At 50.1% G+C, this 18030-nt stretch overlaps 1 protein-coding gene and 1 pseudogene across 1 annotated transcript in view; one reads left to right on the top strand and one right to left on the bottom strand.

Moving 5' to 3' along the window:
- ABR (ABR activator of RhoGEF and GTPase) overlaps window positions 1-18030 on the top strand; it is a 199776-nt gene that overhangs the window by 29032 nt on the left and 152714 nt on the right. The gene's annotated exons all lie outside the window — the stretch shown is intronic.
- LOC136394306 (ATP synthase subunit O, mitochondrial-like) lies at window positions 11428-14739 on the bottom strand (annotated as a pseudogene).

The raw sequence follows: 18030 nt of genomic DNA, 5'->3' as shown, positions 1-18030 counted from the left end.
TAACCCGATTTTATGGGTGAGAAAACTGAATCCTAAGAAAGTTGGGTGATGTGCCAGGGGGCCCACAGCTAATTAGTGTGAACCTATGAAAAGAATGAATGAGTCTTGCTCAGTGGTGTATTTCTCACACACCCAAAGTGGTCTGAGGGAGTCCCAGGGGACACCAGGGTCTCTCAGCTCAGCTACACTCTCCTTTAGCAGCTGCCCTTTGGGAGACCCAAGTGGGCAAGCCCTTTGCCTGATAATTTGAATTTCAGGAAACTTTTATCTGGATTTCTGATCTTCCCTCTTGCTAGGGTGTTTTAATTTTTTTTTTTTTTTTCCTGAAGTTGAAAACCAGAAGGCAGTCAGACTCCCGCATGGATGCACCCGACATGCCCACCAGGGGGCGATGCTCTGCCCATCTGGGGCGTAGCTCTGTTGCACCCAGAGCCATTCTAGCACCTGAGGCAGAGGCCACAGAGCCATGCTCAGCGCCCAGGCCAACTTTGCTCCAACGGAGCCTTGGCTGCTGGAGGGGAAGAGAGAGACAGAGAGGAAGGAGATGGGGAGGGGTGGAGAAGCAGATGGGCGCTTCTCCTGTGTGCCCTGGCCAGGAATCGAATCCGGGACTCCTGCACGCCAGGCTCACGCTCTACCACTGAGCCAGCTGGCCAGGGCCTGCTACGGTGTTTTTAAACCCTGTGAAAAGATATATTTAAAGTGTGCCTCCAGGAAAGGTTTTCAGGTGCTATGAATTCCAACCGTTCTCCAAAATGCCCTAAGGGAATCCCGAAGACATTGGCAGTGGCATCATCAGCCAGGATGAGTTTTGAGAGAAGCCAAGAGGAAGTGAGCGGGCCACGAATCGGGCTCGCTGCCTGTGTTTTCTACTTCATTCCCCCTCTGCTCCAGTCATTTTCCTAGTGGACCCAGCACTGAGACCAGGAAACAGAAACTCTTTGATCTCCTTATCTATTTTTTTTTTTTTTTGTATTTTTCTGAAGCTGGAAACGGGGAGAGACAGTCAGATAGACTCCCGCATGCACCCCACCGGGATCCACCCGGCACGCCCACCAGGGGCTACGCTCTGCCCACCAGGGGGCGATGCTCTGCCCCTGGGGGGGGGGGCGTCGCTCTGCCCCTCCGGGGGTCGTTGCTCTTCCGGGACCAGAGCCACTCTAGCGCCTGGGGCAGAGGCCAAGGAGCCTTCCCCAGCGCCTGGGCCATCTTTGCTCCAATGGAGCCTTGGCTGCGGGAGGGGAAGAGAGAGACAGAGAGGAAGGAGGGGGGGTGTGTGGAGAAGCAGATGGGCGCTTCTCCTGTGTGCCCTGGCCGGAAATTGAACCCAGGACTTCTGCACGCCAGGCTGACACTCTACCACTGAGCCAACCGGCCAGGGCCTCCTTATCTATTTTAAAGCCAGAATAAAGGGTTGGAACTGGTTTCTCCTTCCACATCGGCTAGCGCCTTCCAGAATGTCTAAGGCTTCCTAGTGGTAATTTGGCGGAGTCGTGGCAGGACCCACATATCTGCCACACCCCCTGGCCGGAGCCTTTCTCTTGCCTTTAGAGAAAGCCTGGGCCTCCCTTCACTCCACCTGCTTTCAAGGTGCCTAGGGCGTGGACGAGCCCCCGGAGGACTGTGGCATCTGCCTTCCCGCAGAAGTTTTAGAAACAAGGCCCCAAGCCCTGAATTTACTTGCATCGCACTATCAGCGTGAACCTCAGAAGCCGAGCCCCTCCTCCGACAGCCCAGCTCCGGGAGCAGCGGCCGCCACGGGGCTTCTGATTTGATGTAGGATTAATCTTGCATGCACGCGGAGACTACCGAGGTTTGGCCTCGGGGCCCTTATTTCATATTTATATACCGCAGCCCCGCACCCACCCGGCCCTGCACTCTGGGAGCCTTTCAGGACCCCTGCTCGGGTGAAAAGCCCCGTTTCAGGGTCCTCCCCAGAAACCCGGGCTCAGGAGGACTTAAGAGAAACTAGTAGCCGAGGGGGAGGGCTGAATTTACCCTTTTCGCAGGCAGCTGGCGCCTCCTTCTTCTAAATGAGAGGACCATTTGTCCTCCACTCAACTGTTTCGCTGCAGTGTTTCTAAACCTTAAAACTAGGCAGGCTTTCATCAAAGGTCTGCGGGTTAGGAACAGATGATAATGAATTGTCTTTCTTTCCCTAACAGGATCATCAAATTTCATGCAGCATTTACCAAGGGCTAATATGTTAAAACATGAAAGGGACGAAATACACTTAAGTGGGCTCACCATATGAGGGAGGGGGGGTCCTTAGAAGAGAATTGGGAATTTGGGCCTCCTGGTCAGCAGGGGAAATGCCCTTTTCATGTGACTACATCTTGGGCGCGCACGTGTGCGTATGTTTTTCCAGGCGCATTTGTGTTTGGGGACTGTTTGCAGAAGAGTATATGAAAAAGCAGCAGGGATACCCCTTCAATTTACAATTTAGAATGAGCGTTCACACTTCAGTCCAAGGTGAATAATAGAAAAAGACTGGTCTGACCAGGCGGTGGGGCAGTGGATAGAGCCTCTGCCTGGGACGCAGAGGACCCAGAGGACCCAGGTTGGAAATCGGAAGTCTGGGGCTTGAGCGTGGGCTCACCAGCTTGAGTGCCCAGTCACCCCCTTGAGCGTGGGATCCTAGACGTGACCCCATGGTCGCTGCCTTGAGAAAGGGGTCACTGGCTGGGCTGGAGCCACCCCTTGCTGTCCCGCCCCCCCCTCAAGGCACATATGAGAAAGCCATCAATGAACAACTAAGATGCCCAAACAAAAGAATTGATGTTTCTCATCTCTCTCCCTTCCTGTCTGTATGTCTGTCTGTCTCTCTCTCTCTCTCTCTCTCTCTCTCTCTCACTTAAAAAAAAAAGAAAAGAAAGAAAGAAACCGGAGATTTCTTTATAATGTGAGCTGTGGGGCTCTAGTATAGCTATTATTATAAAAAAATCTTTCTGGATCACAACATGTCCATGTATAACACTCAGACATGCCCTAAATATAGTGTGTGTATACGTGTGGGGGGAGGGCTATACACTGATTTTAAGAAAAAATTTTCTTGCTCCAACATTTTGGTTTAATATTTACCCTGGGTAAACCAATTTTAACATTAAATTACCCATTATCTGTTTTTCTGTGGACATAGACATTTCAGACTTCATTTTCCCTTTTGTTAAGGGAGAATACTTGAACTTGGTGCCCTTGAGAAAATTCTGTTTGCCAAGTGAGCTCATACTAGACTCAACTTTACGACTTCCATTGTCCTGGAAATCTTCCAAGGACCTTTAGCAATCTAAAATCTCCTGCCCTTTCTAAGCATGACAGCCCTGAATTTAAGGCTAGGGGATTGCTTTTCCAGATGGGCCTTCTTTTTCTTATTCTAGCTGTTATTGAATAGCTAAATATGGAGGGGGTACACTTCTGAGGAATAGAGTTGCTCTGACTTAAAAAATGCTCAAGGATTGTTAACTCTGCAATGACAAGGAGACGCCTACAGAAAACAAAGGGTGTGGTTAAGCTTTGGTAACCTCAGCACAACTCACAGCATGTCTTCACTGGGCTTGCAGTAATCTTTTGGGGGAAGGAGCAGAAGCTGTTTCAGTTTTAGCCTTGTTTTGGCCCTCAGGAGAGAGGGTGTGTGTGTGTGTGTGTGTAGACCTTGGCCAACACAACGATAATGGCTAACGTTTCCTGAGTACATCTGATGAAGGCACTGTGCTGGGTATCTTGCCTCTGTTATCTCATTTGATCTTCTCCATCATCTCGAGGCAGTTACCATTAGGGTCCTCATTTTACAGTAAAAGAAACTGAGGCTCAGGGAGGTTAAATTACTTAAGGACTCTGGATCTTGCATCCCAGTCTGGTCTGTCTCCAGCACCCACCCCCTGACCGAGACCACTAAAGTCTGCATCCTGAGCAGCAGCAGCCCAGAAGTTATTGCTTCGGGTGTGAGCCGCTTTGAAAGATGCTGCTGCCTGCAAGGGACCAAAGCTCATGGCAGCAATGCCCAGGGGAATTAGCAGGTGTCCTTACCCCTTACCCCTTCCCCCACCTTTAGGCACCTGGGATGGGAGGATGGGGGAACCCAAAAGGGAAGCATCAAAGAAGAACCACTACTATGCTGGCAGTTCTGCTTTTGTAAAAGTAAATATCAGTCTCCAACTTGGCCGGGAAACAGGAAGCTTTTGACAAGATTGGCAGAACTGATATCTGGCCCAAGCTGGGCATTCTCCTCCAGGCTATCAATCCTGTTTTATCAGCAGCCATGCCCAGCAGATAGGGTGTCCGCCTGGGAAGTGTGCCCTCAGCCCCATTGACTTGACTGTGTAGGTGAATTCACCTGGGAACTGCCTAATTTCACCTGCTATGGGGGCTGGGATTGCTGCCTTAGAGGGAGTTTCATTGATTTGATCTTGGCCTTGGGAGGGCTTCTGAAATTAGATATGCTTATGAAGCCTGTAGCTACTTTGGAGGCTTTGTTAGAAGTTGAAGGCCATCTCTCCCCACCCCCTCTCCCAGAGCTTCCCAGTCAGTGTGCCTACAATGGGTTGAAGGTGTGAGGGAATACTGTTGTCTCATCTCAGGATGACTGGGCAAGTCCCTGAGGCAGTGGGATGCCCCCTGGCCTCTGACCATTGCAGCTTTGTCTACTTACCAGTGTGCCATACAAAGGCTGGCATTTCCTGCACCTGCCACACAATGTGACTACTTTCTCCTGCCCTCCTAAGATTGAAATGGCAGCCTGACCAGGCGGTGGCACATTGGATAGAGCATTGAACTGGGACACGAAAGACCTGGCTTCGAAACCCCGAGGTCGCCGGCGTGAGCGTGGGCTCACCACACTCGAGTGGTTGCTGTCTTGAGGTTGGGATCATAGACATGACCCCATGGTCGCTGGCGTGAGCCCAAAGGTCACTGGCTTGAAGCCCAGGGTCGCTGGCTTCAGCAGGGGGTCACTTGCTCTTCTGTAGCCCCCTGGTCAAGGCACATATGAGAAAGCAATCAATGAAAAACTAAGGAACTGCAGTGAAGAATCTTTCTCTGCTCCCTCATCTCTCTTCCTTACTGTCTGTCTGTCCCTATCTGTCCCTCTCTCTGACTCCCTCTTTGTCTCTGTCAAAAAAAAAAAAAAAAGATTGGAATGGCAGACCCCACCTTCTGCTCACTTTGTCTCTGTTAGGGGTGAGGGTTTGGGCAGTGAACTCTCCTTTCTCTGTCTCCCCCTCCCTCCCTCCCTCCTCCTCTGTGTCCATGGCTAAAGGACTGATGTCACTAACACAGCACCCCTTCACCCCATGGTGGGTAGCCTTGACCAACCCCAAGACTTTCTTTTAATCTCAAAACTGTTGCCCAGCCAGAGGAAGGAAAAGCCTGAGGCCCTATCAGGAGTAGTTCTCAGCTTCCTACTGAGGACACTTAGAGATGAGACTTTATCTCTGGTGCCCTGGACTGCTCTGACAAGCAGGCAATGTTCCTCCCTCCCCGAGGAACCAGACACATCTTACTTGCATTGTGAACAAAATTGGTTGAAGATCTTGAGTTTCCGAGTTTCCCTCTGGGGGCTTGTGATTGTGTTTGGGGCCAAGCAGATCTTGAGCAAAGAAAGGTTATAGTTCATCTAGTTAGCACTTGCCCTGCCCATCATAGCAAGGCAAGGGAGAGAGTGAAGGCTAGACTGGCCAGGAATCAGCGGCTGAGAAGTTCTGAGTACAATCTGGAGGGCTGCTGTGATTATAACTATGTGGAGACCCACATTGTATGCATGCCAGAAAAAGCTAGACAATGCCAATCAAGGTGATACATTCACAGATCACATTTTACTCTTTTATTGTCTGAAATTGTTTTTATTGGGGCTTTACTTTTACAACAACAACAACAACAAAAACTGAGTAAACTTACAGTTTTCAAAAAACACACCTCAACAACCTCTGTGCCCCCCACGCCTTCCATGTGGTCTTTCGATGACATGTGAGATGCATACAAATGAGCAAATGACAGGATGCTACTTGCAGTGTGGCTTCTGAGCCAGCACGTTGGGTGTTGTTTTAGCGGGACCTTGGCATGGTTCATCTGCTTCCCCACACCGGGGCGAAGCTTCCATACCTTCACCAGCTCCCTCAGCTCCCTCAGGAGAACGAGCTTCTGAGAGGGAGATAGCCTTGTCTTTGGAACCAGGCACTTTCCTGTACCTACAGGACCAGGCAGGCCGGGTGGGGAGTCCGCTGCTGTTGGTGTCTTGAGCCACATTCTCCCCAGCAAGACAGAACCTCTTCCTTTTTAGCCCTGGAAACCACAGTAGAAATCAGCAGAAGCGCGGCCTCGGCTAGCTGTGCCCACAGGTGCTAGTGTTGGGGTTAGTGGTCTTCGTAAGAAGTTAGGGCTCATTGTCGGCCTGGAAGGACACATGGGCTGCTTACGTGTGCAGCTCCCAGTGTGGCCTCCAAGAAACCAGCAGGGAACCAGGAGCTCCGAGGGCTAGAGCATCTGTGTGGCTGCTTCCTCATCTGTGGTTCTCTGTGGTAGATGGCAAAGAGGGTCTCTTTTACAAAAGCAACCAGAAAAAACCAGCTTAGCCTCCCTAAAGGCCCCCAAAGAACTGACCCCAGAGTGCAGGCTGTGGTGCAGCAGCAGCAGCTGCAGGTTCCTGTTTCAGCGGCCTCTAGCATAACTGCTCCCACAGTCCGTGGGTGCATTGGCCCCAAGAGCCAGGGGTCCAAGTGGCAGAGTGGGCCTGGTGTTAAGAGGAGGCACTATGTTCTTCCTGGCCAGTATGGAGTGGTTGCTACTGTCTTCTGTTTGGGGCTGCCTGGAATAGAGCCCATGTGCAGGGGCCACCTGCAGAAGGGGCTATTCTTTGCGCAGACTGAAAACCAAATCATGATCTCATTTGGGCCTGTGCTGGTCTTCCTGGGTGGTCCCAGGCTTCCTGTGTTGGCTGTAGGGAGTGGGGAGACATCACCGAAGGCGCTGGGGTCCAGGAAAGGGGACTCTTCCTAGCACCCCCTGCCTCGTGCTGGTGGTGACCTGTAGCTACTGTCATGTGATGAGCGTGTGACTTCCTGGAGGAAAGAAACTTGCATAATCAGATAGAAATAGGAACCTGGAAAAATAACTCAGTGCAGCATGTGGGGGATTGGGCAATGAGTTGTCTCTGAGTCATAGCTAAGACCTAAGGGGGTCCCCAGAGCTTGAGACTTTGGAGGAATCAAGAGGCAAAAGGACAGGGTGGTCCTGTCTGTGACCTGTCAGACTAGAAACTGGGCATGGGGCTCACCCTGGAAGAGGTGAACAGCGTGGAAGTCCGAGTCAGTCAGCATGAAGCTGAGGCTTCGCAGCTCCAAGCCCCCAGCCACCCCCCTTTCCACCTTGGAGAATGAGCTCAGCCCTGTTTCCTGGTGGCTCCAGAACAGGAATGATTCTTTTTTTTTTTTTTTTTTTTTTTTTAATATTTATTTATTGATTGATTGATTTTAGTGAGAGAGGAAAGGAGAAAGAGAGACAAGAACATGGACCTGTTCCTGTATGTACCTTGACCAGGGATTGAATGGCAATGGACGATGCTCTCTAACCAACTGAGCTATCTGGCCAGGGCCCAGGAATTATTCTTTTTAAAGGCTCCTCATCTCAGTCTGGGCCAGGCAGGGCTAGAGGCTGCCTTTGTGGGAGAGGTGCCTCAGAGACTAGACAACCCGTGCAGCATTGGAGGGTTTGTCTTGAAGTTCTGGGGGAAGATTTTTCAGAAACACAGGGTCCTTCCTCAGGAGAGTGAATCTCATTTTTTGTGTGTATTTTTCTGAAGTTGGAAACAGGGAGGCAGTCAGACAGACTCCCGCATGTGCCCGACCAGGATCCACCTGGCACGCCCACCAGGGGGCGATGCTCTGCCCATCTGGGGTGTCGCTCTGTTGCAACCAGAGCCATTCTAGCGCCTGAGGCAGAGGCCACAGACCCATCCTCAGCACCCGGGCCAACTTTGCTCCAATGGAGCCTCGGCTGCGGGAGGGGAAGAGAGAGACAGAGAGGAAGGAGAGGGGGAGAGGTGGAGAAGCAGATGGGCACTTCTCCTGTGTGCCCTGGCCGGGAATCGAACCCAGGACTCCTGCACGCCAGGCTGACGCTCTACCACTGAGCCAACCGGCCAAGGCCAAGTGAATCTCTTAAACCTCACCATGTGGTATTATCTTTCCCCAGTGGCCTCTAGCTCTATTCAAGGCACAGAGAATTTTTGAGAAAGTTCTGAGTGTACTGGTCCTCTTCTTTAGGACCGGAGCAGTGGAGACGTACACATTTGGATGAGGCAGATGTAGAGCTGATACCCCAATTTTTTCCTGTGCCCTCCTGAGAGATTAACTAAGGAATACTTTTCCTTAAAACTGGCCTTAAAATACTTGACTGAGGCCCTGGCCGGTTGGCTCAGCGGTAGAGCGTCGGCCTGGTGTGCGGGGGACCTGGGTTCGATTCCCAGCCAGGGCACATAGGAGAAGCGCCCATTTGCTTCTCCACCCCTCCCCCCTCCTTCCTTTCTGTCTCTCTCTTCCCCTCCCGCAGCCAAGGCTCCATTGGAGCAAAGATGGCCCAGGCGCTGGGGATGGCTCCTTGGCCTCTGCCCCAGGCACTAGAGTGGCTCTGGTCGCTGCAGAGCGACGCCCCGGAGGGGCAGAGCATTGCCCCCTGGTGGGCAGAGCGTTGTCCCTGGTGGGCGTACCGGGTGGATCCTGGTAGGGCGCATGTGGGAGTCTGTCTGACTGTCTCTCCCCGTTTCCAGCTTCATAAAAATACAAAAAAGAAAAAAGAAAAAAAAAAAACTTGACTGAGCCTGGACCAGGCAGGGCAGTGGGGCTGCTTTGGTGAGAGACATGCCCCAGAGGCTGGGTCACTCCTGCAGCATTGGCAAGCACCCCGACCACCAGGAATACCCCAAGTACACCCCAAGCCTTATGTCCGCAAGTGATTGAAAGACTCAAGAGCTTGTCAGACTCTAGTTGAAGAGAAAGAGGGTGGAAACGCTTTGCTGTGTCTTCTTTGCCCTGCCGCTGCCCCTGGAGACTGGCTCTGAGGGCTCTGCCGATAAAGTCATATCAGTGTCAGATGCCACTGCTACCTTGTGTGCTCAGGAACTTGGTTTCCTTGCTAACAAATAATTTTCTGATGTCAAAGGCGAGGATGCTTTCTGCAGCATCGGGACTGGTGGGATGGACACAGTCATGTGGCAGGTGTCTTAGCTCAAAATGCTATGACTAAATACCATAGACCTGGTGGCTTAAACAGTAGGCATTTATTTCTTACAGTTCTGCAGGCTGAGAAGTCCAAGATCAAGGTGCCAGCATGGTTGGGTTCTTAATGAGGGCTCTGTTCCTGGCTTGTACAATAGTTTGCCATCTTCTTGCCGTGTCCTCATATGGCAGAAAGGTAGAGCTTTGGTCTCTTTTCTCTTCTTATAAGGGCACTAATCCCATCATGGGTACCCACCCTCTTGACCTCATCTAAGCCTAATCACCTCCCAAAAGCCTCACCTCCAAATACCATCACATTGAGGATTAGGGCTTCAACCTGTGAATCCTGGGGGACACACAAATATTCAGTGTAGGTCAGTGGTTGAGGAGTTTGGGCTTTGGACCCAGTCAGATCCGAGTGTCAACTTGACTCTATGAGTTACTAAAGCTGTGATATTAAGCCTCTTCTATAAAGTGGGAATAATGATCATATCTTCCAAACAGAGGGATCATGTATTAAAAATTAGAGTGACATAAAAACAGAGAGTAGATGGATGGTTACCAGGGCCTGGGGTGGGGGGAGGGGTGGGAGACATGCTGATCAAAGGGTTCAGACTTTTGGGTATAAGATGAGCAAGTTCTGGGGACCTAACATAAAGCATGGTGACTATAGTTAACAATATTGCAGTGATTTTCAACCTTTTCCATCTCACAGCACACATAAACTAATTACTAAAATTCTGTGGCACACCAAAAAAAAAATTATATTTTTTTGCTAATCTGACAACTAATAGGTATAATTTTGATTCATCATACTAGATGGCTATTATTATATTAACTGCTGTCATTTTTTAATTTAACAATCTAAAGGAAAAGAGGTTAGTGCCCCCGACTAAATAGTCAGGTATTACATGTTTTAAAAATTCTGTGGCAGCCTGACCAGGCGGTGGCATAGTGGATAGAGTGTCGGACTGGGATGCCGAGGACCCAGGTTCGAGACCCCGAGGTCGCCAGCTTGAGTGCGGGCTCATCTGGTTTGAGCAAAAATTCACCGGCTTGGACCCAAGGTCGCTGGCTCAAGCAAGGGGTTACTCGGTCTGCTGAAGGCCCGCGGTCAAGGCACATATGAGAAAGCAATCAATGAACAACTAAGGTGTCGCAATGCGCAATGAAAAACTAATGATTGATGCTTCTCATCTCTCTGTCCCTGTCTATCCTTCACTCTGACCCTCTCTCTGTCTTTGTAAAAAAAAAAAAAAAAAATTCTGTGGCACATTGGTTGAAAATCACTGCTCTATTGTATACTTGAAATTTTCTCAGAGAGTAGATCTTAAATGTTCTCATCACACACACACACACACACACACACACACACACACACACACAGTAACTCTCTGAGGCAATGGATGCATTGGATGTGTTATCTAATCTTGTGGGAATCATTTCACAATACATACTTATATCAAATTATCACCTTAGATACCTTAAGCTTCCACAATATTATGGGTCAATTATATCTCAACACAGATGGAAAGAAAAATGTGAGAGGGAAAATAATGTGTTTAACATAGTGCCTGGCACATGAAGTATTGATACTGAACTCAGGGACACCCTGACTGAAGGGCTTGCAGTAACTGATGCCTGGGCCCTGCAAACTCACAGAAGGGGAGGTGGGTTGTGAGTGTTGCCCGGGGGTTCGGGTTGGGCGAAGGTGTCCCAGAGAGGCTTAGTAAAGACAGACCTAAGAAAACCTGCAAATGCTATTGGGTCCCTGAATTCATGCGGAGGCCACATGTTATATTAGCAATAGTCTATATTCTGCCCCAGTTCCCACAGGAACCTTCTCCTGAAGTCATCCATTTAGGTTTCCTTCTTCACCCCCATTTTGCCTCTTGTGTAATTGCTTATGCTCCCTCCCCCAGAATGCCCTGCCACCCATCCCACCATTTTTGCCAGTTAGATGTCCTTCCAGGCCCTTGTTCAAATGGCACTTCTTCCAAAATAGCATTTGGTTATCAACTCAGTTCAAAGTGGCGACCAGCCCCTTCATCCACAGCATACTGTCCAGACCACTCTCTGGACTCACAGCAGGCACTGCCTTGCCTCTTGTTGAATTCTGGGTAGTACCCCCACCCCCACCTCCACCCCCACCCCCCATTCAGGAAGCACTTGATTGTTATTCCAAGTTTAAGAATTTTCACTAACAGAAAAATCAACACTTTCAGGAAACCTCCCGTATAACCTTGTTCAGCTTCTGGACCATGGTTGCTGCAGATAGAACGTTTCTCTCTCCCTTACAGACAATCATTCCACCCACAAGGACAGATCAGTCTTAACTTTCAGTTTCAATATTTGGCTTTCACTTAGGAAGCAGTTCAGGACCTTTTTTTTTTTACAGGGACAGAGAGAAAGTCAGAGAGAGGGATAGATAGGGACAGACAGACAGGAACGAAGAGAGATGAGAAGCATCAATCATCAGTTTTTTGTTGCGACACCTTAGTTGGTCATTGATTGCTTTCTCATATGTGCCTTGACTGCGGGCCTTCAGCAGACCAAGTAACCCCTTGCTCAAGCCAGCGACCTTGCGTCCAAGCTGGTGAGCTTTTTGCTCAAGCCAGATAAGCCCGTACTCAAGCTGGTGACCTCGGGGTCTCGAACCTGGGTCCTCCGCATCCCAGTCCAACGCTCTATCCACTGCGCCACCGCCTGGTCAGGCAGGACCATTTTTAATTCAACAAAAGTAGCTCCATCTAAAGGAAATGCAGTGGTCTCTATATAGGGTACTTCTCCGCAGTGGGCAGGTGTGATGGTTGAAAAGGCAGAAATGACCCCAGGAGTGTTGTGCAGGCGACCATTTCAGCAAGCTCGTTGGTCAGGTCCCTGACGCGAGGGGGAAAACCTCTGTCTTGCAGTCTGTCAGTCAGGCTTTTCATTTTAATGAACACTTTTATGTAGGGATTCATAACTGAAGCAGCCATTTGGGGTTCCTTCAAGATTCACGCCACTCTCAACAGTTCCTTTTCTACTTGTTCCAGTATATTTTGTTTAGATGCAGCAGAATAAAGAGTAGCGGCAAAGCGACCTTCGATACCCTGTACCTGAACAGGTGGCCACACAAGCTTGGCAGCCGGCCTGGCTACAGATGTGCTGAAGCGTTGCTAGGGATACCGTTGTCTTCCGGGTCACTGTAGGTCAAACCTGAGTTGAGAGAGAGTGGGCCTGTTTTAGATCCAGTATCATGAGCATCACAGGCAAAGGAGCCCTGTTTAATATAGGGCTCAGGGAATAGTTGACGAGCTAAGGAATAACTTCTCTAGCCCGCAAAGCCCTCTGCATTTCCTGAAATACTGGGGACCTGAGGTGTGGGAGAGAGGCAAGTTTTTCTTCTTCCTTATCAGCCGTTTTCCTGGTTATCTATCTCTCTGGAATCACAGACAGGATAACCTTCATTCCTGCATGTCAAAGTGAGCAAACCAAGGCCCAGAGAGGGAAAGGAAGTTCCACCAGGTCACACAGCAAGTTAGTGGCAGAGCCAGGCCCTGGATTCAAGGTGTGTTCAAACTAGTTCTCTTTCCCTTCTGTTGAGAGAGATAGTGGAGTGTTGAGGGGCTAAGATATGAGTTCTGGAGCACTCGGGGGTTACTGTGGTAGTGCAGTGGTTTGATACCTGCAGGCCTGTCGTGGAGAGCACAAAATGAGTGTATTGTTGCTGTCACCTTTATTATTTCTCTGCCCTTCATTGACAGCCACTACCTCCTTCTGCCAGGTCCCTTCATTTGAGGGGAGAAAAGACCCCTGAGAGTGTACACTATGCCAGAACATCCTTCCTAGGCAGCGGGTGAGAACCTGGCAGGCACCTTAGAGAACTAACTCTCTAGGTTACAGACCCCAGTGGCCTGGGGAGATTTTCTGGACCATCACAGAGCCAAGTCCCAACAAAGCCAATCTTATTTGTCTCTTTGTTTCAGTGAAAGGAAAATGAAAAAGAAAGTTTCCTTTCTGTAGGTGCCCAGCAGACCAGCTGCGTCTGGTGCAGTGCCCTCCAGGGCTCCCAAGCCTGCCCGGCGGTCACCATGGCTCAGAGGTCTGCCCAAGCCCCTGTCTGTCTGTCTGTCAGGAAGTCTATGGACCCTCTCAAACTGAGTCTGTCTGCCATCCTAGGGATGACAGGGTCCCCAGAAGCAGTTTTCATTATATTTCTTCCATCACTAAGCCCAAAGCAAGATTTCCCATCTGTCTGATTGGAGTGGCATCAAAGTCATCATTTGGGAGCCGGTGAGTGACAGCTTCAGCCTGTAACACCCTGAGACAGGGGAGGTCAGCATTGCTGCAACCAACCAGAAGCTTCTTTCTCAGCATCCAACACTGGCACCCTGCCAGACAGCAGGAGCCATGGGGCAGGCACCCACACAGAGACTGCTTTTTCCTAGGGGAGAACTACAGTTTGCTTCTCTCCTCTAAAAAAAAAAAAAAAATTAATTGCAAATTTGGGACAGGCCTAGAAAGCTGAGAATTGAGACCAAAGTTCCCTTAGTGGGCTGAACCGTTTCTGGGTTTCTATTCCACTTCCATGTTGGAATCTGATTGGGTAAAAAAGAGTGCAGCACCAAATGCTGGCTGCTTAGCACAGGAGCCCTGTGCATTAGGGAGTTCGTGTGAGCAGTTAGAGAATTAATTGGAGCAGTGATTTCCTGTTCCAAATCCGATTCTATGATCCTGTTGTATTTTTTCTGAGTCTTTCCAGAAAGTAGGGGCATTCTTGACATGACATCCTAACCAGCCCAGATAGTTCTTTTCTAGTTGGAAGCTGGACTGGATGAAGCATCTGTCTTCCCTCATTGCAGGCTCCTTGTAACCAGGAATTTATTAGGTTATTTATTCATTCATTTAGTCATTGAGATCACTGTTTCAAGGTGCTGGGATTACAGTGGTGAACAAGAGAGATGTGGTTCCTAATCCCGTGGAGCTCTCAGTCTAGCAGAAGGCACAGACATTGAGTGATTTATAAGAGCATGGGGTCATCTGAAATGCAGGTCTCTCTGGTCTGGTGGTTAAGGGAAAGCTTCATAGCAGAAGTGATATTTAAGTTAAGACCAGAAAGAAGAGTAGGAAATATACTTGTAAAGTGGGGGTAGAGCATTTTAGCCAGAAATATCAACCTGAGCAAAAGTTCTGAAAAAGCAAAAGAGACGAAGAAGACGATGTCAGATGAAGCTGAAAGGAGGGGCAGGGCCCAGGCCACAGGCCTTGTCTGCCACCAGCAGGATGTGGGTGTTCATTCTGACAGCAATGGGAAGCCATCGACGGGTCTTAGGAGTGACCTGCCAGATGTGTTTTGGAAAGTGCTGTCCAGTTTCTGTGAGCTGCTGGGAAACCTTTTTCTCCAATTGATCATTCTAACTATGATGTCAGTCTTGTGCGCCTGGGGCTGCTCAAGCCAACAGACCAGCTCATATGTGAGCACTGTGCAGCGTTCACCGACCATCGCAGCCAGCGTTTCATCCTTTTCCACTCTCCCGTCATTAGAACACATGTCCCATGTATTGGTTTGTCATGTCAGCCACTGGCACCAGACTGCCTGTATGAGACCAAACTGACTAGGCCAGAATAGGGTGCAGCGAGCTTGGAGAAGGGGAAATTAGGAGGCACAAAGTTTCATGACCAGAATCCGAAAGTGCCTTATGTAAAAGACGCACATCCTGGGACAGTCCGGGGACAGAGCACAGGGCTAGGCTGAGTCATCCATGTAGGAAGGAAGGCAAGGGTCCCTTGGGGGAACTGAGTGGCTAGTCTCCTGTGGTTCCTTCTCAGAGACTATCCACTGGTTCCTAGCTATCTGAGTCTGTCTGCCTCTCCCTTCCAAGGGTCGTGATGACTCACCACAAGCTGGGTACAGGTATGTGCTAAGCTGCTGGGGAGGGGCAGCCAGGGCCACTGGCATCCCTTGTGAAGGTGGCCTGGGCCAGACCACTCCCTCTCTCCGCCTCTAAGATTATAAAGGTAACATTTAGGGAGGACATCAAAGGCAGAACGGTGAGGAAGAGAAGAACATGGGGGTATGAACTTGCCATGTCACCATCTTTGGTTCCCCATAGCCATGCACCATGCGCCATGCACTGTTCTTTTTTCTTTCTTTTTTTTTTTTTTTTGACAGAGATAGAGAGAGACAGAGAGGGACAGATAGGGACAGACAGACAGGAAGGGAGAGAGCTGAGAAGCATCATTCATTGCGGCACCTTAGTTATTCATTGATTGCTTTCTCATATGTGCCTTGACCCAGGGGCTACAGCTGAGTGACCCCTTGTTCAAGCCAGATGAGCCTGCGCTTAAGCTGGCGACCTCGGGGTTTTGAAATTGGGTCCTCCGTGTCCCTGTCCGAGGCTCTATCCATTGCACCACCGCCTAGTCAGGCACCATGCAGTGCTCTTAACAGTGTTGGCATGTGGAGACAGATGCTGTTTGCATCAGTTCTGCATGCTACAGGACATTTTAGCAACCCTAGCTTTAAAATGCTCCTACACATTTTAAAATGCTTCCTGTTGGGGCAGTACCAACTACCCTTCCCCTAATTGAGAACTACTGTTCCAGTTTTTTGAAGAGAAAGGGCAGGGTATATATAGCTGTGCTTCAGATCCTGCAGTTGGCAAGCAGGGAGGCTGGGAAAATCCCCCCATTTGAGAATAACTTAGGGAAGGTTTTATCCAATGGGATGGTTTTTCTTCTCAGGCCACCCATGAGGGTGCCTGCTATCTTCTGACCCCAAATAGAGTTCCTCCTGACTTCCCTTGCCTTGTTGCTAACTAGGCGAGGCTGTTGCTAACAGCCCTGCTTAGAATCTAGGGGCTAAACTCAGATTTTAGGGCAGGCTTTTCCAGGCCCCTTCGCTGGACCGCACATGGTGGCCGAAGTGCTGCTCTGTTGAGCCACCAGATGGCGCTCGGGAGCCCCCCTCCTTGGTCTGTCGCATGAGCGCTGGTTGCAGGAGTGACTGCAGAGGGAACTTGCCTTAAAGAGGCCCGGTGCTTAAAGAGACAGGGCTGCACACCCACGAACTTGAACGGTAACCCCAAAGTGAGACTCCACTAGTGATGGGTATCACTGGCTAGGCTCTGATGCGCCTTTGTCCTAGCCTTCGTGAATGTTGAGCTGCCACCTTTGGAGCCAGTCTCCTTGACAGCCAGCGGTCTCTCGGCCCCTGTGACCACTCCTGGGCCTGACAGGGACAGAGCCAGCCACGTGGGTGGCGTCAGAACTCCTGGCAGAGCAGCGCAGGGCTGGGACGCATCTGCGGAACTCTGGCTTTGAAAGAGCGAGGAGCACAGCCAGCTTCAGCGGAATTGTGGCTGCGAGAGCGCAGAGGGCCAGCCGGTGAGCCCTGACCCCAGCAGGGTATGCCCCTGCTTCGCTTGGAGCTGATCAGTTCAGAGCCACTGAACTTTGTCTCTGGGTTTTGGGGACTTAGAGAATCCTTCCTCCATCTCTTCTACTGGCTTCTTTCCAAATGCTGATGGGGACGCTGTGGTAAGTAAATTAGGAAGGGGCTCCGGACCCTACTGTTGAGCCCTCTGCCCAGCTCCCTAGGAAACCTCCCAGGTGGAATCCCTGGGTGGTCCAGTCTGAGCCATGTTGGTTAAGGGCCATTTTTAACCGGGGCCTGGCAGGAGACCCTCCTGAAATCGCTTATTAGTTAAGCTAAGGCAGCTACTCTGCAACAAGGCAAGGAAAGGCAGGAGGAACTCTGGGGTCAGGAGACAGCAGGAGCCCTCATGAATGGCCTGAGAGGAAAAATGCTGGACGCACTGTGGACCCTGGTCATGGGAATGGGGCTTTGGCACCCCTCTGGAAAACATGGGTATGGGAAAGGAACTTCACAGCTGCAGAGACCTGGATGTCCTTGTGCCTTCTCCAGGCCAGGGGAGGCAACAAAGGAGTGAATGCAGTTCTTAGGTTCACATCTGGCCCCAGCTGCAGAGCTGTCCATGACTCAAACTGACACAAAGCTTTGGTAGAGAAAGGAATAACTGGGGAAGGCTGTGAGTTCATCTGTACTGCCTGAAGCTGTCAGCTGGAAAAGCCAGGAGGCTGCGAAGAGGCAGGTGGGAAGAGGGCCAAGGACAGAACTGTTAGGCCAAACCTTATCCCTCAGAGGTGACTCAGTGGAGGCCTGGGGAATTTTCTTCTTTCTAGGCCCGAGGAGTGAGAGTAAATTTGGAACAGTAAATGCCACTTGACTGTACCAAAGTAAAGGAAATGAAGGAAAGAGAAAGAAACAGGCCACCCCAGCGGCTGCTAGGAAGCAAAGTTTATCATCCTCTAGTGCTGGCAGAAAGTCTGGAAGTCATCTGTCTGATCCACCTGGTTGCCCACCTGCATATGTGAAAATTGAGACTGGAAGGGTTTGGGACTGGCCCAAGGTATAGAAGCAGCTAGGACTGTTGGGAACTGGAGTTCAGGAGACTGCCATTAAGTTAACTGCATGTAGCTTGTCTCCCAGGTCATCTGCCCTATTGTAGTAGGGCAGTAGTGTTTTGTTTGTTTTTTTTGAACTAGCTCTTTCTGCTTAATCATTGGTGGCCATGTGATGCATTTCTCTTGCAGCCTGATTTCTTCCTCCCTGAGTTTAATTTCATTCTCTTTGTTCTTTTGTTCACTCATTACACCCCAATACAGAGATTACACATGTGGACTCTAGATGCAGAATCTGGGTTCATTTTCAAGGTCACCACCTGATAGCCAGTGGCTTGTCTGTCTGCTTCTATTTCACGGGTTTATTATGAGGAGTAAGCGGGAAGCACATAGAGCAGTGCCTGGCACTTAAGAAGCA

Source organism: Saccopteryx leptura, chromosome 2 (genome assembly GCF_036850995.1).
Source record: "Saccopteryx leptura isolate mSacLep1 chromosome 2, mSacLep1_pri_phased_curated, whole genome shotgun sequence".
Taxonomy (NCBI): domain Eukaryota; kingdom Metazoa; phylum Chordata; class Mammalia; order Chiroptera; family Emballonuridae; genus Saccopteryx; species Saccopteryx leptura.
Note: the sequence above shows the minus strand (reverse complement) of the source record. Positions and strands in the feature narration are given on the sequence as shown.